The following is a 19,620-nucleotide window of genomic DNA, read 5'->3' on the forward strand; positions in this document are numbered from 1 at the left end:
AGGTCATAGAAGCCATTTTAACAAAAAGGATAAAGGAGAATAGAAGGGACTGGTTTCAGAGGTTGCCCGAGGCTCTATGGGCCTATAGAACCACTTGGAGGAATACAACAGGCTTTTCACCCTATGAATTAGTTTTTGGAAAGAATGCTATTTTCCCTGTAGAGTTTGAGATTAAAACCTTAAGAACTGCCTTAGCTGTTAACCTTGATTTAACTGATGCACAGACAGCCAGGTTGCAGCAGCTTCAGGAATTGGATGAGAAAAAACTGGATGCCGTCCATCAAACAACTATGATACAGCAACAAAGAAGCAGATGGCATGACAGAACCATCAAGCAAAAGCAGTTCCAGAAAGGTAACTGGGCTCTACTTTATGATTCCTGTTTCGAGAATTTCCAAGGGAAGCTAAGAACAAGGTGGTTAGGGCCGTATGAAGTGGATGTTGTTTTTCCAAATGGAACAGTTAGACTTTTAACAATTGATGGGAGCAGAACACCACTGTTAGTGAATGGCTACCGACTTCGGTTATATCAGCGGCCGGTCTCCAAAGAAGATTTTAAAGCCACTTGCATGGCAATAAAACAGTATTCTTTTCCAGGGGAACTTGCTGTCCCTCAAAGCACTTGAGTTTCTATTATTTATGTAATTTTTTTTAGGTTAGATATTCTTTTTTTTAAGAAACTAATAAATCCTGCCAAGGATTGCGATATTACATTTCAGTATTTTGTAGATTTTAGCTTGGGAAGTAGCTGAGAACAAAAGTTTCAAAGGAATTACTTTGCGGACTCGGAACTCCTGTTGCTGCAACACCATTCCCTGTTGCTGCAACACCATTTCCTTGTTGCTGCAACACCATCTCCTGTTGCTGCAATGCCATTCCTGTTGCTGCAACACCATTCCCCGTTGCTGCAACACCACTCCTGTTGCTGCAACACCATTCCCTGTTGCTGCAACACCATTTCCATTGCTCCGACACCATTCCTGTTGCTGCAACACCATTCCCCGTTGCTGCAACACCACTCCTGTTGCTGCAACACCATTCCCTGTTGCTGCAACACCATTCCTATTGCTCCAGCACATTTCCCGTTTTTACAAACGTCTTTTTCTCGATGATATAACATCATTCTCTATTGCCACAACAGCAATTTTCCGTTGCTGCAACACCAATTCCGGTGCTACAACATCGCTTCCCGATCACGGAATACCCTTCCCAGCAAATTCCCACACGTACGAAAACACCAGTCTTACCACTTCAGCCCCCAAGGAACAAATTTTGATAAAATATACCACTTCTTGTGATGATTACAGCACCCTACTATTACTTCCTGTCATTATCATTACAAATCGCCGGTATTCCCATGCTTTTAGATCTGCAGTAATCATTATGATCCAGCAGAAGACAAGACAAGACTTTTTGACGCAGCAATCAAAAAGGTAAAATACAAAGGTACGCATGATTATGTATGGACATTAAATAATAGATAATGCGGAGAAGTTGATAGGACTATCAAATAATTGTACTTCCAATCATATCACTTACACGTAGGAGGGGGGGCATTACCAAAGCAACTCTCATAATGACATACTACGCCAACTACCGCCACCCTTAACTCTCCCGGTAATATGTAAAATCCACCCTATCACGGCATGTCACCATTTGCGACGTTTTACTCTAAACTGAAATTGGAAGCTCGGCTCTGAACTCTGAAAACTTACTGAAACAACAGCTATGGGAGGAACCCTCATTACACATGAACCTGGCACGACAGCAGTCCTTGAACTCTATCCGGAGATTTATCAAATTTTCTTGCAAGCGGGATGGATAGAGTACTTCAGGAGACTTCCGGACTTTGACGCGCAGCAAGTCCTTGAATTTGCATGCAATTTAACAGAAGGATTCTCTGTCGTCCAAGGAGTTCAAATCCCAGTCACGGAGGAAATTATAGCCCAAGTTACCGGGCTACTAGCTAATGGCACACGGTGGTTCAGCAGAAAGCACCTGATTCTTAATGCGCAGCAGGATTTTCTCCGACCAGGCGAGCAGGTAGAGCCCAAAGGCAGAGGCGTAGCACTTCGGTCGTTACCTCAACCGTGGCCGAAAGTCGCTGAATTTGTCAAGCAATATCTGACGTGCGAAGGCCGCTACCAGGTAATTTACCAGCACGATTTCGTCATGTTGAATCATTTGAGAAATGGTCAGTTAATAAACATGCCATATTATCTATTGGGTTGTCTCAAAAACATGTCACGTTATGCTGTTAACGCAAAGCGTCCACTTCTTTCCTTAAAACACCACCGCTTAGCCCAATTGCTGATTAATAGAGCCCTCGCTCTAAATAACCCTCCACCCCCCATTAATCCCCATCAGGAGGCAGAAATTCCACAGCCGGAACATGAAATTCCTCATCAAGAAGAGGGAATTCTTCACCAAGCTGAGGACACACCTCAGCAAGATGAAGAACTTCCTCAGCAAACGGAGGACATGCCTGAACAAATCCCTCTAGAAAATCCTCAGCAAGCAGAGCACATTCCTGAACAACTCCAGCAAACACCCCCGCAAGTTGCTGAGAATGAACAAGCAGCAGTAGAAATAACCACGAGAACAACCCCATCTCCCAAAAGAACCAATCCTTCCATTCCCATACTTGGTATTTCTACTGATGACTCCGATGACAATATCCCTATTACCCTGCTTAAACGAAAAAGGCAGCAGGGAAAGAAAACCCCATCGAAAAGAAGAAGAACTAGGGTTTCAGCTAAGGCACCTGCTACTCCGGCTACTGTCCCTATCCTAAAGAAAGCTAGCCTGAAGAGAAAAACGCCTGAATTCCCTACTTCTCTACCAAAGCAAAGAACTCGATCATTGGTAGCAGCTGAATCTCCTAATTCCCCCAGTTCACCGCCCATCACTATAAGGATCCGCACTCCCACCAGTCCTCAAAACTCCTCTCCCTCACCCTCGGAAGCTGAGATGCAGAGTGTTCATAGCTTCGTGACATCATATTTTAAGACAGCTGACACACAAGAACCAGCTGTCGACACCCAAGGTAATAGTGACCAAATGGCTACAACACAAGAAACAGCCACTACCCCAGGTGACACACAAGAACCACCTGTGGGGAATACTGATCAAAATGATACACAACCTCTGCCTCCACTGGAATCTACCGCTCCACAAGACCAGCCTACCATACCTGCCCTGCAGGAAGAAATTGAATTTCTGAAATCTCAGATTCAGGACTATCAGGAGGAAATAATAAGGGTCAAGGAAGCATACCAGAATGAATTCAGCCTGCATGTTTTAGCACGAGTAGCGTCTGCAGCAGAGAAAAGTAAGGATAATGAATATGTGTGTACCAATTGTGGTGAAATATATACTCAAGTAGGATATAAGGTAGTGGCAGAACCAATGAAGGAAGCCTCCGCTGTTGTAGATGAAACAAAAGAGCCTGCTGTTACACAGACGGAAATGCCACAATCCTCTTCTGAAATAAAAGAACCTGTTGATACACAAGAACCAATAGGCTCTCCAGAAAAGGTGCAGGCAGAAGAACCTGTTGTCACACAAGAACCAACAGGCTCTCCAAAAAAAGTGCAGACAGAAGAACCTGTTGACACACAAGAACCAACAGGCTCTCCAGAGAAGATGCAAGACCAAACTGAAGAGCTTACTGACACACAAGAACCAGTAAGTTCCCCAGAAACTGCACAAGACCAAACTGAAGAGCTTACTGACACACAAGAACCAGTAAGTTCCCCAGAAACTGCACAAGATCAAACAGAAGAGCTTGCTGACACGCAAGAACCAGCAAGTTCTCCAGAGATTGCGCAAGAACAAACAGAAGAGCTTGCTGACACACAAGAACCAACAAGTTCCCCAGAAACTATGCAGGAAGAAACAAGGAATAAGAAAGAGGAGAATACAGATTCACTCCGGCCTACCCAAATTACTATGGAAGAAGTAGTTACACAAGAATCAGGAAATGAAGAAAAATTGGACTCACCCAGCCCTATTCAAATTGCCAAGGAACGAGAAGAAGAAGAAGGAAATGAGGAAAAAGGCACAGACTCACCCCGGCCCACCCAAATCACCATGGAACAAAATGAATCAGTACAACAGGAAGAAGAGACACTAGCCAGAAATGAAGAAAAAGATGTTGGATCATCCCAGCCTACTCCAACAGAGCAGATTATCCTTGTTGATGCCTTTACACAGACAGAGCCTCCCTCTGTTAGTGATGTGTGCACAGAAACAGATAGTTTTCAAGCATTAAAAGGAAAGTGGTGGAGAGAATATGAGCAGTCATAAGGCAAAGCATTCCAACAGCAAAAAGGGACCTGGTTCAATCATGCATATAGGAACTGAGAAGCACTTGAGCAATGTAGAGCTCAATACAAAGAAATTACGGAATTAAAAGCCAGATTGACCCAGATGTTTGAGTTATTCCAAAGAATACTTGCCACAAGGAAACCCTCTTTTGATTATGCAACATTTTTGAGGGAAAGACTCACATTTTTACAGATAAAGGCTGTCAAAGAAGGTAGACCTCATCAGGTAGTCACATCAGAACAGTTTATGCAAACCTTTGCAGAGGCACCTAAAAATGATCAAAATTTGTTATGCGAGCTCTATCTCCTTAATGAAGCCATGTCCGAAGAAAGAAATATGAATATGATACCTGTAGTTGGCGACATACAGCTGAGAGCCTTTATCTCCTTTTTAGCTAACCAACTTACATGGCAGAACGCCTTTGCTTCAGCTCAACATAATGAACAGAATTGTCTTCTGTGGATTAGAGCTGAACCGCAGAACGCAGCCACCTTCATTGCACAACACCTGAGAATGGTAAGTGATCCTGAAATGAAGGACCACGTTAGGCAACTGCAAGCAATGGTCCTGAGAGACTGTCAGCATTATGTAAAGACTAAGGCATCCTTGGCTGTCAAGGCAAACAAACTGTTTTGGGAAAACTGCCCCAAGGAGAGGCAGGAATATCACCCTTATAATCCACCTAATTTACAGGTAGCACTCTCAAGGGTACCTCATTATGTTAAATGCATGCAACACTGTGCTGAAAATTGGATGGGTTACAGATTTAAATTTCCACTTTTATGGCTATCTGGTGAACAATACAAGGGCCAGTTTGGATTATCCAACAGGGAAGAAGCAGCAGCATGGAGGCAAATACAGACTGTTTGTGGATTCAGGAAGAAGTTTGATGCCACTTCCTATAACTATTGTCTCAGTAATCTACATTGTTCATCCTAGTACTCCGACTCAGACTCAGAGTAGGCATTGCATAGGGACATGCAATCTCTTCAGTTGGGGGGGATGTTAGGACTCAGAATTGACCAATTTTGACCTTATATTTTTGCCATAATATTATCCTTTTCAGTCATAAGTTGTAAGCTTTGATTACATAATGACTTAATCACCCCAAGGTACGAAGTAACTTTCCGCATATCTATATGTTTAATTGTTCATTGCATATTCGTGAGTATCTTTATATTTATCTTTGGAAAAGCTGACTAAGTTGCCAAGTAATTGTCTTAAGCCTGCAGGAATTATAATTTATAGTTGCTGTAACACCAGAAACAGCAACTACGCAGTTGCCGCAACACCAGAAACAGCAACTACGCAGTTGCTGCAACACCAGAAGCAGCAACTACGCAGTTGCTACAGTCAGCAACAGCAACCATCTAAAGCAGGCTATTTTGCAACAGCTGGGAATAACAAACGGCAACTATCTGAAGAACATTGACGCGGCATGATCAAGCAGCTGTCTAAAGCGGGTAGAACACAGTTACCATTGCCTAAATCAGGAACAGCATGGGGAAATGATAAAGGAATGCGAGGATCCCAAGAAGACGGTCGAAGTTGGTTACCAGCTGTGTAACAGCCAGAACCTAAGAAAGAATATATTATTATACTGTTGTAACAACATTCTGTAATTTTTATTTTTGATAGAATGGGTTAACTGAATGAACTGTAATAATCTATTGTAATAGATGTCTCCTCTATAAAGAGGAGACATCTACATTAGAAGGGGGGGATGGTGGTCTGTAAGTGAGATTTTTGAGAGACATCAGCAAGTCTGAACTTTATTGTACTTGAATCTTTTGGCAGATGAATAGAAGATTATTCTGAGCACTTAATCTAGCCTTTGTGTTCTGGGGAATCTTGTGAGAGGGACTGGGCCCACCTTCCTCACAAGATTCACCCATTTACTTTTCTGTCAAGTGTGTAAGTGTGTGATAATTTCTTTCTGCTGGTACTCTGTTTGGATTCTGTAGCATTACCTCTGGTATTTCCGTTTTGCTAGTACTCTGTTTCATTAAATTGCTTGAAGTTGTGCAAGGATATTTCACCGGTGAATTAGAGTGCAGTGTGTATTAGCAATCTGGTTACAGGGGCGGGTGCTGAATGTCCTCACCTGGAGGATAGGGTCCTGATCCTCTGCCAACAGAGCATCCATCACTTTGCTTTTCAGATTTGTAATCTTAATTAAATCGGTACTGTGATAACTTAGCGTAAGAATCACGTATACTACAGCTTTTTAATGCTTTTAGAATTAAGTACATACAGTACGCGGTAGCCTTTGGAATAAAAAGACTTTCCCAGGTTGACAATTAATGTGGTACTTGATTGTTTAATCAATAAACAATTCAACTAACCAACAGTTCCTTGCTTGATTCCTCTCTCTTCTGGTAGATCTTTGCCACTTGCTTCCTTGTTTACCCAGCTTCAAGGAGTACCTGTAGAATCAAAGCAGCATAATACTATCCAAGAACAGAGATCTACTATCATAGACAATATAGGATCAGATGTACATTGACCACATAAAAGTATATACCATTAATCATACAAGAATGTGGAGGAAAACTTGAATAGCTTTATTAATAATCAAGAAAGAGCAAAGGATATTACAACCAATTGTTCTAACCCAGCGTCATCCCCTCAGCAAGAAGCCCTTCTTCACCTCATGAAAAGCTTAGATCACCCAACACTATGATATTGCACCAAAACACCAGCAACACTTCCTTACAGGATACAAAATTCCAGCCTCTGGATCTCTGGGATGAGGGATCCATATATAGATGTTTGCAAGGGGGGTGAGTCAGCTTTTGAGATTTGACTAGTGTCTTCTCTCTGATAGTTCTTGATTCCACTTGGAGATTGATGATCTCTTACTCATCCCTGGTCGAATTCAGAGAGGCAAGTGTCACAGGAGAGGTTTCTGGAAGATTCCATGCTCCTCCACCTTGCGGATTGACCCTGCCATTTGTCCCTTCTCGCCCATTGCACCCCATAGAAAGGATTTTTGACATGCATCGCACCTACTATGTGTATTCAGGTGGGATGCAACGCACTTTGCCTATGGAGCAGGTGAAATGGTCCAGTTTTGACCAGTTCTGAGTAGTTTTTCACGGAGAACTTTTGGGAGAAGATGTAATCAGCTGACCTTGTTCTTTTAGGGGTCGGAACAACACTTTTAGGGACTTAAGAGCCCTTGGTTTATTGACATTTATGATTGGGGTTGCAGTGCCCAAAAATGTCTATAACAGTTGCCCCCTAAAGCATGAGGTCATTAATTTGTTGATGTCGGGTGAAATGCTTTATCATGAGGATCTGAAGTTCTTTCAAGCTGGAAGGAGACCTGTAATAAGATACAATACAATACATTATCTTCATAATATTTTCATGATCTAGCTGAGGTGGGCATTCCCATGCTCAGCTTTATAAATTCATTTTCATGTACATGAGACAGACAATCGTCTGAGTGTAGACTGATGATTCTGGTAGAGCCATAATCCCTTAGATTGGATGATTATCTGTGCATCAATGATGTACATTTGATGTCTTTATTTTCCTGAATATATATTGCAGCTCGGATGGATGAAACTAGATCCGGGGTCTTCAATCTCGTTCGATCTTCACTCAAAGTACAAGTCGATCCATGTGAGAGATGTTCTGGAGTCGAACATGGAAAGACATCGCCTGATTACCAGCCAATGATGTAAGATGTTAACAAGCGCGAGAGGAATCACCGATAATGATGATGACCCTCAAGGTACTACAGTACAATTCACGTGGTGTGAATAAAGGACTTGGCGTCAAACACCACGCAAAATCTTTCGGTCGAAGGCCATTGATGTAAACCTATCGCCGGAAGTGAGAAACTTGCCATTGAGGCACGCAAGCTTCAAAGTACTGAAAGGGTTGTTCCTAGATCGACTTCCTGGATGATGAGCTGATGTCGACAAGAAGTGATCCATCATAGGAGGGCCTTAGTGAATCCCACATCAATGACACAGAACGGAGCAAATGATTATAATGGAGGTGAAAACGATCTGGTGATATAAGGTTCAGGGTGGCGGTCATGAAAGAATGGAGCGTAAATGTATTGCAGTGGGTGAGACATAGGTGAATTCTCTGAGCGACTTCTCTTGAACATATCAGTGACCCTGACATGATGGATTGGTAGCATTAACCCCAAATGTGGATGGTGTGATGGAACCATGGTGATGTGACCAGTGAATGGAACAACCCAACCCGTCTTGGATGCGGAGTGAAAGTGTCATGTTCAAGAGCGACTTGCTACCAACAAAGTTTCTTCAGGTTTTCTTCCCAATTTTTCCCCAGTCATTGTTGACCAGTACCTCTTTATTTTTGTCAAGCTTGAGGAGGATAACATATGCTTGTTCTATAATTTTCCCTTCGGGCAAACCCATCGCTATGTTTTAACGAGCCTAGCGATAGTGAAACTCGTTCTTGTCTGTTATGGACAAGTTTGTCGCTATTAGGTTTTAACGAGTTTAATGACAAAGATAACTCGGTCCTTTTCAATTTTAGAGAGTCTGAAAGGGACGTAAAGGAAACTCCAAAAATCCTTTTTCGTCATCTAATCCCTTAAGTTCGAAAAAGTATAAAACAATACAGAAGGGATGAATTTTCGGTACTTTTAACAAGCCGAACAAAACAAGCGCTCGATATTTTTGTGTAATAACCCCTCAGGTCCAAAAAGATTAAAATCTAAAGGAGGGATAGCACTTTCGGTCACTTTAACGAGCTGGAGAGGCCAATGGCTCGGAAATCTTTTCATATTTTATGAATCAATTGAAAAGAGCTTAAAGGAGACTCGTCTTTGAGGAACGAGTGATAAATTCGGGTAGCAGCTGATTCCAGGTAAGGTTTGGAATTTTCCAATTACAGCAGTGTTACAAGGATGGCTAATAGGATCACTCTTCGCAGCTGTTCCTCAAAAGGGGTAAACAATCAAATGGAGGTGAATGATTGGCCAATACAGAGTGGAGGTGGTGATGAGAACACGACCAAGGCTTCAAAGGCTGAAGTACTACATTCACGACGGTTATTTGTCGGAAATTGGTTCATTTTTTATTTTAAAATGAGCTTAAACACTAGTGAAACATTTGCTCATTGCTTATGTTTATTTTTTAACGAGCTTAAAGTCCGCGTTAAAACTGCTCGATCCAGTCGTAAAATACGGATGTCTCATCTAAGATGCCATTTTTATGGAGCTTGCACCTTACAAAGCTTTGCTCCGTCAGCATATCCAACAAAAGATTCCAATAGGTTCGACATCTACGACAAATGTAAAAGGTGGATTTACTTGACCAAAACGATTACCCTTAGCGAAAACAAAAATGTAACAAAAGCATATAGGTCACCACACTGAATCATGCATAGTAATGGTTAAGGTACAACCCGTTACGAGGTTGCGCCAGTGGAATCCCGTCGTAATCCATTAACTTGTAGGCTCCTTTTGCTAACACTCGCTTAACAATATAGGGGCCCATCCATAAAGATTTGAATTTACCTGCTCCCAATTTATCGGATTCCTGGTCATAAAGCAAGACCAAGTCACCTTCTGAGAAGACATGGGGTTTGACATTCTTGTCGAACTGCGCCTTGACTCGTTTCTTATGGGCTTCGTTAGCCAAAGCGGCATCACGACGGGTTTCATCCAATTGGATTAGTTCCAAGAAACGAGCCTCCTCTTCTGAAGTTCCGGGGAGAAGGTCAATTGCGAGTTTGAGGGATGAGATTTCACACTGAACTGGTAAGATTGCTTCGAGGCCATACACCAGTTGGAAAGGTGTAAACCCGGTTGCATTCCTTACCGATGTTTGGTATGCCCACAAGGCCGAGTACAGGATCAGGTGCCAACTCCTTTTGTGGACTCCAATCATCCTTTGCAGCATGCGCTTCAGGACCTTGTTGATTGCTTCAACTTGTCCGTTCGCCTGCGGGTGATATGGAGTAGAGCTGTCATGAGACAATCCTAATTTGGCAGCTAATTCGGTCATCATGTGATTGCGAAAATGCGATCCCTGATTTGTGACTATAGCCTGTGGAATGCCGAATCTGGCGACTACATGATTGAAAAAGAAAATGGCAGCTGTTTCACTAGTATTATCTAATGTAGGCATCGCCTCGGCCCATTTGGTAAAATAGTCCATTGCGACTATGATATACCAATGCCCCCTGGTCGAGGTGGGATTACATGTCATGAAATCAATGCCCCATTTGGCGAATGGCCCAACAGCAACTATCGGCTGCAGAGGTGCGGGTGGTCTTCTGGTTTTGCTATCGAAAATTTGACAGGCATGGCAACTTCTGACTGCGGTTATGCAATCTTTGAACATTGTTGGCCAGAAGTATCCTGCTCGTAAAAAATTTTGCGCCGTAGCGTAACCAGATTGATGCCCCCCACACGCGCCTGAATGGCATTCATTCAGGACTTTTTCAGCTTCCTCATGGGCGAGGCTCCTCCTCAGAACTGTATCGACACCACGACGGTAAAGCGTGTCACCGACGATCATGTAGTCTTTTCATTGGTATCGAATACATTTTTGTTCGGAGCGGGAGGTATTAGGCCTATATTTCTAGGTTTGGAGATAGATGATTATATCTCCATACCACGGATTGCTTGAAGATATCAGAAACAAAGATTCATCCACGATTGTTTCTTCGGATGTTTCATCGTTGAATGACGATGGAAGATCGCATAATAATTCTGCGAAAACCAGGGCTTTCTTTGACTTGGATTTTACAAATTCCAGATCAAACTCTTGTAGAATTGCTATCCATTTTGAATATTTTCCCCCCAGCAACTGTCGCGACAATATATAAGTCATGGGGTTGCAATCTGACAGAATGGTAGTTCTTCAAAAGAGGACATAGTGTCGAAATCTCTGTATCGCTTGAACAGCTACGAGCGCTAGTTTTTCAACATAAGAATATTTGCTTTCTGTATCATTTAAGTTCTTACTTAAATAATATATAGGATGTTCAATTATGTCGTCTTCTTGAACTAAAACCATTGCGATTGTTGTATCCGCTGCAGCCAAATACAGGTTAAAGTCTTTTTGATAATCAGGAGCGTACATTAATGATGCTTTCATTAGGGATTCTTTTAAAGCATCAAAGGAAGCTTGCGCGACCTGATCCCAGACGAAGGGCACTTCCTTTTTCAATAGACGTGTATAACCTTTAGCAAGTTCGGCGTAATTTGCAATGAACCTCCTCAGAAAGTTTGCTTTCCCTTGGAGTTTCTGAATCTTAAGCAAATTTGAAGGTGGAGGCAAATTTATGATTGCCTGAACCTTACATGGGTCGAGACGAATCCCGTCCTTTGAGACTACAAAGCCAAGTAAATGACCAGAACTGACACAGAACACACATTTGTGTGGATTGAGTCGTATCTTGTAGTGTCGACAATGTAGAAATATCGCTCTCAAATGTTGTGGATGATCGGTCCGCTTTCGCGAATTAGCCAGAAGGTCGTTGAGATATGGTTGAACGATGTTTTTGATGTCATGGAAAGCATAATTCATTGCCCTCTGAAATGTTGCCCCTGCATTCTTTAAACCAAAGGGTAATTTGTGATATGCGAATGTGCCCCACGGACAAATAAATGCAGTCTTTGACTGGTCCTGTGGGCGGATATTTATTTGATTATACACGGAGAATCCATCCATGAATGAAAAGATTTCGCATCCGGCGCATTCATCAATTATCTGGTCAATAAAGGGCGTAGGGTAGTTGTCTTTTGGACAAGCTTGATTTACATCCCTATAATCGACGCACACTCTAATCGTTCCTTGTTTTTTCATCACAGGAACAATGTTCGATACCCAATCGGTTAGAGGAACCGGGTAAATGAAACCAGCATGGAGAAGCTTTTCAACTTCTGCCTTGATGGCAGCGGCTTTCTTGGGGTGCACTTGCCGTAGCCGTTGTCGTACTGGTTTGACATCTGGATACATCTTAATTTCGTGTTCAACTATACTCGAGTCAATGCCTGGCATTTCATCATATGACCAAGCAAAGACATCTCTGAATTCGCGAAAAAGAGCATTATATATTTCCAGTTCTGAAGGAGAACAACATTTGCCAACATAAATATTCTCTACAACATCTGTTTTGGTCGAGATATTTAAGGCGATAGTCTCTTCAATGTTGGACAAGTTTCTCTCGGAATCCACCGTGTTTACAGTATTTTATAGGAAATCAAAAACTGAAGGATGATGAAGGTTATCAGGAGTATCTTCTTTATAATCCGGAAGATGGGAACGATGGTGGTAATCTTCCCATGGCATTCCTTCAATTACCATTGATTGAACAATTCCTTCGTCAGTGTAATGCACTTGCGACCAAGGATCTGAAGGGGTGCCATATTCCTTAGACCTATCTATCCAAACGCTCGATGAGCGTTGATTTGGGTTTGCCTCCCATGCTAGAAACATTGATTGCTACAATATTTCTATTGGGCTTGGAGGCAATACCTGTGTATGATCCATGTTTATATCATTTTCTGAATCTTTTGAATCGAAGATATCATATTGCAGGTTCCTACCGACACTACTTCCGCCAGATTGATTGGAGGTGGAAGGGCAAAAGTCCCCATTAATATAGGGTCTTTTAGTAGGCCTACTCCGATATTTTGAAGCGAATGGGGGCTTCCATGGATCATCGGAATGCTTCTCGTAACTTGGGAACCATTGGGGAGGAAAGTTTGTTGATCGACGATTGTAATCCCTCCTTGAAAGGGAAATGCAATCTTCCTAAAGTAGGTCAACACAACAGCAGCCATAACATATATCCATGGTCTTCCTAGTAGGATGTTGTAATCGAGGTTTCCGTCGATTACTTCGACATCTATTTCTACTACTTTCCCTCCTAGTTCAACCTGCAAGTTACTTAGAATACCGTATGGGGTATATGTTCATTCGTCAAATGCTTTTAATGTTGTTGAAGATCGCGACAAGGTTGGCGATCCTAAAGTTTTCCAACAACTCATCGACATAATACATGTAGATGCCCCCTCATCAATAATTGTTCGATGAACAGTTTTGTTGAGGGCTTTCACTTGAATGAGGAAAGCTAGTTGAGCTGGTAACTGAGGATCATATCCTTTATGATTAAAGGACACAAGATTAGAATCCTTTGGGTCTATCCCACCAATGGCTGATAATAAAGCCTGCTTTTGGGATGGGCAATTTTGTAGTACCTCAAGTGTCGACATAGCGGATGGCGATTGGGCCAAATCTTCCACTATATTATAATGCTGTGCTGCTCTGGCACGAGGATTAAATGTCGACTTATGTACTACTCCCTTTGGCGGTTTTATTGTTAGCTTAGGAATGATGGGCGGCGCAACTTCTGTCGAAGTGGTTGTCGAACTACTAGGTTGATCTTTATCCTTGTTGTTCGACAGCTGTGGATTCCCGTAATCTTTGTTCCTTGTCGATATCAAAGCATCATTTTGCTGCTTGGAAACCAACAACATCAGCACTTGGGACGGGGAAGCATTTCCACTGTCAACCAGATTTTTTCCTGGATTTGGAAACAGATCAGTCAATACTGCTGAGGTTTTTGAATTCTTGCAGAATTTTTTAAGCTCAGCTTTAAATGGACAGTCTTTTGTCCAATGATCCTCATCACATATTATGCATGGATTTTTTGGTTTCCTATTTCCAGTAGGGTTTGCAGAAGATTTTTCAGGTGATGATTCCTCCTGTTTCTTCTTCTTCCCTTTGTTTTTCTTCTTGCCTCCTGGTTGCTTGGTTTCTTTGCCTTTATCAGTCGAGATGGCATTTACTTCCGAGGCGAGAAGTTCTTCTTTCGCATTTTGACTGGAAATCTTACGGGCCTTTTTAGATGTAGCCTTTGTCGATTTCGTGTCTGTTGTGCCAATCACGCCATCGCCGGCATGAGAGTCATTGTTCGATTTAGGAGGAGGGGGGACCGAAAATTCCGGTCTGGGAGCGTCAGGTATTTTATCGTAGAGCATGCCAGACTGAGTGTAAATCAAGTCTAAATATTGCGCACGAGCAATAACTTGCTCTTCGGTGACGACTCCTCCTTTTGCCACATCTTCTGTGATGGAAGGCAATAATGACTTAATAAACCATTCAGCTAAAAGCTGATCAGGAACATACGTTTTTACCATTCTACGATGACGTCGCCACTCATGAATATGATCAGATATGTGAGTGGCCGTTGTTTGCTTGAAATTGGTAAGAAGTTCCGTTCCCGTTTCGTACCTTATCGATAACTGAAAATGGGTTAAAAAGGTTGTGGCTAGGGTAACGAAGCTCTAGGTAATTCGATATACCATTTTGCTGCCGGACCTGTTAACGTCCTCTGAAAAAGGCGAAGCCTATTCGAATCATCATTTAGGGTGTTTGATGAACACCACAAATGAAAGGTCATCACATGATTCGACGGATCTTCACCCGGATTTCCATTAAATTTAGGAATATCTGACGGAAGTTTATGCGGAATCGCTGGCCACCAAGGGGCGTAGGTGATTGGATCATTTGTTAACCGATTTAGATCCGGTAACTCTAAAGTCGCCACGAAGGGTAACTGTTGATTCAGGTTAGGCGAAGCATACCCAGGATAAGATGGAATCGCCTGAGCAGTTGGTCTCTGCATACCAGCATAATGCATTTGATGCTGGTAACTTTGGTAAGGTTGATGGGCATAACCATTGTAGAATGGTTGATTTTGACCGTTTTGAATATACGGTTGCCCACTATTTGCAAAGATTTGTTGCTCAGATCCTTGGTATACCTATTGGAATTGTGGTTGTTGGTATTGCACCAGCCATGGTTGCGAAGCCATGTGCTATTGTCCGATACTAACTGTTTGACCAAGATGAGGGGTAATTGTACCCGTTTGGGCCTGTGTCATTCCACTAGTTGGCGATTGTGGTTGAGTCGCAGGGTCAAGAGGCTATTGCATTACAACCTGAGAAACCTGAGGTTGGCATACAACAGGTAGCGCTTGTACTTGCGACACTGTCACAATAGCTGGCGTAGTTGGTATATTTGACATAGGTAAACATTGTTGCATTGAATACACAACTCTTGGTTGTTGAGGTAGTATCGGCACCCAACCGCTAGATGTAATTCCAGCATAACCTGAATTTTGTTGTGAACTCCCGTATGGTTGTCCTCCCGGAGGAGACAATGAAAGGGTATATTGCCCCCCATACGGTGGTAATCCGGTACTTAAAGGAATTGTTTGCCCTTGAGGACCGAACTGCCCAAATTGACACCCTGAAGGATCAATTTGTTGAGACTCAACATAAGAGTTTCCGGATACTATTCCGGATGAACAAACAGGAATGGACCATACTGTCGAAATAGCCCCTGAGTGGGCCCCTTCTAGCGATTCAGAGCTAGTTGGGACAGATGGTATACCGGCAAACATTGTTGGAGTGGCAGCAGGAAGTTCTGCTGTTGCTGTGTCGGATGACACAGTCCTAGATGTCGACGGTTGTTCAGACATTTCTAGTCTATCCAAAAGATTGCCTAGCGATTCTACAGGAGCTTCCGATAGCGGTAGACTAATTTCTGATGAAGAAGGATACAGAGTGATCCCGACTCCAAACTGCAATGGAGTACTAGATGGAGGATCCTCCACAATCTCTTCTATAGCAATCAGACCAGGTGGAAGAGGTAGACCGTCTGGTCCGTAAAATATTTCTGGTGCCGAAGAAGGTATGGAATCGGCAGCGACAGATGCTTGGGGAATAACACCCTCCGAATCAGCTGTAGATGGAACTGGTTCAGTAACACAAGTGTTTACCCTCACACTAGGATCAGTGCTACTGTCCTTCGGTGGCTGCTAAGCTTCTTCTGTAAAGGCAGGGATACTAGAAATGTTTGGAGTAACCGGAGTCTCTGATGGTGTTGGAACAATTGTTCTAACTTTACCAGGGGATTTGGAACCGGTTAAATGAGTTCGCTTTGTCCATAATAGTTTCGATTCTGGAGACAAAGACGGTTGACTTGTAAGCCTCCGCGAACGATGGGGTTTCAATTGACTTTCTTCCATGATTTCGGATTACTCGATCAACTAAAAATCAAGGGGAAGTATGTTTCCGAATTAGATGAATTTTAGATGCTTTGACACAACTTGTTTTTTCAATTTTTAAGAGTCGAGAAAAAACAAAAGATGACTCTAGTCGCCTTCGATTTTTAATGAGCCTAAAGTGATAAGTGCTCAGATGGACCTTTTCTGTTAAGGAGTCTGAAAAGGAATGAAAGGGACTGCTCTGGAAATCTAGACAGAGGGATTACCAAACCAATCGCAAAACTGCAGAATACTTTTTACGGTACGGCAGTCAATCTTCCCGAATGTTGTGTTCAGTGCATTGCGATCGATAGGGCGGCAAACATGGCTTCCTATGGATAAAGGATAAAGCCTATTGTGGTCTCCCAAAATATACTCGACGGTACGTGGGAGCACAAGTCCGTACTGGCACTTATCGTCTCAAAGTGGAGGAATCACCCAACCAACAGTGAAAACAACAGTTACCAGGCTTTACGACGCCGGAATACGTCTCTAGCCTAGACTTCTAGATGTTGTGCGTTAGGTTCCAAAGCGTTTTTAGATTCATTAAATTTATTTTATAGTTGATCTTGCTTAAGAAATTTGCCTTTCAGGTTCACCGCGTGATGTAGATGTACAATTCCTAAAATGCAATCTAATATGATAAACAGTCGTTTAATCTTCCTTTTGCAAATGAAAATCCTAGCTACTAAGGAAAGAGAGATGGCGTTCTTTCAACAAAGAGCAAAGAGCACACACTATATGCACCGTCCTAAATCAAACCAACAAACAGTCTAAATGCAAATGCACATGCATGTATTTGTTTTCAGCCTTCTTAATGTGTAAATGATAAAAAAGAAAGCTAATGCGCAAATCTGAATTATCTTTCAAAGCGACAATTACTAACAAGTTTCTTTTCAAGACAAAATGAGGACAATGACAACACTTTGCGATTTGGAATTGAAAACTTGCTTTCGACACTAGAAAAACTACTAATTCAGATCAAATACAAGAGTAACAGGGTAATCGACTATCAAGAACAATCAGATTCTCTTCTATGACTGAAAACAACACTTGCGACACTTTCAAATCAAGAAACGATAGTACAATTATGCTACTTCTTTGTAAAGGAGAACTGAAAATGACTCAAAAAATACATAAAAACATTTACAGTTCTTTGCACAATGGAGGCGGAATATCAGCAAGGAAAGGGGGTTCAATAGAGGTGTACTAACTACAGGCAGCAAAACTCCTGAATAGAGCTGAAAAGAATGAACACAGAAACCAAAATTTAGGAACAAGGCCTTGTCTGATCAGCGCACCTGTAACACAGTGAAACTGAAATGCAGCGCACCTACTACACTCGGGAAGTGCGATGCATTTGAAGTTCATAGAACAGACAGTGCGCTGGACCAGGGACAAGACTTTGATTGGGTTCCGGGTCATAGTTTGCAGTTCAGTTCAGGGATTTAGGCCGAGCAAGTGGTAATCAGTAAATCAATCACAGGGGTAGATCTAAAGAGGTTACTAGAGCCACCACAAGGGCAATTAGAGAGTTTGTAAATCAATTATTTAATTCATAAACAAAACCCATAGATAGACTAAAGCGGCATTTATCTACTTTGCATTTGCATAGCAAATGCAGTTCGAAGGCTACCTGGCTCAACTTCAAGCTCTGTCTGTAAGTTTATAAAGTAAACAAATGTAGATAAACCAACAATCTACTCGCTCCCCAGCGGAGTCGCCATTTTGTTATTGGGAAAACTAGTGTCTATACAGAACTGCTAGTCCCACTAAGGGTGATAGCTACCTTAGAAACAAACACAGTAAAACTACTTTCGTTTTCCTTTATGAGAAGTAGATGAGAGAAGAAAGAAGGAGACCAACCTTTGTCTTGCGCTTGGTTCCTTGCTTGATTCCTCTCTCTTCTAGTAGATCTTTGCCACTTGCTTCCTCGTTTACCCAGCTTCAAGGAGTACCTATAGAATCAAAGTAGCATAATACTATCCAAGAACAGAGATCTACTATCATAGACAATATAGGATCAGATGTACATTGACCACATAAAAGTATATACCATTAATCATACAGGAATGTGGAGGAAAACTTGAATAGCTTTATTAATAATCAAGAAAGAGCAAAGGAGATTACAACCAATTGTTCTGACCCAGCATCATCCCCTCAGCAAGAAGCCCTTCTTCACCTCATGAAAAGCTTAGATCACCCAACACTATGATATTGCACCAAAACACCAGCAGCACTTCCTTACAAGATACAAAATTCCAGCCTCTGGATCTCTGGGATGAGGGATCCATATATAGATGTTTGCAAGGGGGGTGAGTCAGCTTTTGAGATTTGACTAGTGTCTTCTCTTTGATAGTTCTTGATTCCACTTGGAGATTGATGATCTCTTACTCATCCATGGTCGAATTCAGAGAGGCAAGTGTCACAGGAGAGGTTTCTGGAAGATTCCATGCTCCTCCACCTTGCGGATTGACCCTGCCATTTGTCCCTTCTCGCCCATCGCACCCCATAGAAGGGCTTTTTGACATGCATCGCACCTACTGTGTGTATTCAGGTGGGATGCAACGCACTTTGCCTATGGAGCAGGTGAAATGGTCCAGTTTTGACCAATTCTGAGTAGTTTTTCATGGAGAACTTCTGGGAGAAGATGTAATCAGCTGACCTTGTTCTTTTAGGGGTTGGAACAACACTTTTAGGGACTTAAGATCCCTTGGTTTATTGACATTTATGATTGGGGTTGCAGTGCCCAAAAATTTCTATAACACATCCTTCTTGTGTACCAATACTAATGGAGCATATAAAGAACTTTGACAAGGTTGAATTATACTAGCCTCTAGCATTTCTGCAACCATACGTTCAATTTCACTCATTTGGGAAAAACAATATATGTAAGGTCCAATGTTTGGAGGAAGAATTCCTAGAATCAAATTAATATCATGATCCTAACCATGAATAGGTGGGAGGCCTTTGGGAGTCTCAAATACCTTGGAATGATTTTCCAAGACTTTTTGGAGATATGGAGAATAGCTGGTTTCGATGTTTGAACCTTTAGTGAGCATAATTGTGCAATTACACCCTGTTTTTATTCTGCAGAAGCTTTGTCACACCATTAGATGTGATTATATTTCCTAGTTTGGCTACGATAACCCTTAATTCAACTTCCTTTCCTTCCCAAAAAAATCAAATTTTTTTTGAAAATTAAATGCTACCATCCCCAAAGATTGTAAC

This window comes from Pinus tabuliformis, chromosome 7 (genome assembly GCF_031772625.1).
Source record: "Pinus tabuliformis cultivar Carrire ecotype Pingquan chromosome 7, CPIR1, whole genome shotgun sequence".
Lineage (NCBI taxonomy): Eukaryota > Viridiplantae > Streptophyta > Pinopsida > Pinales > Pinaceae > Pinus > Pinus tabuliformis.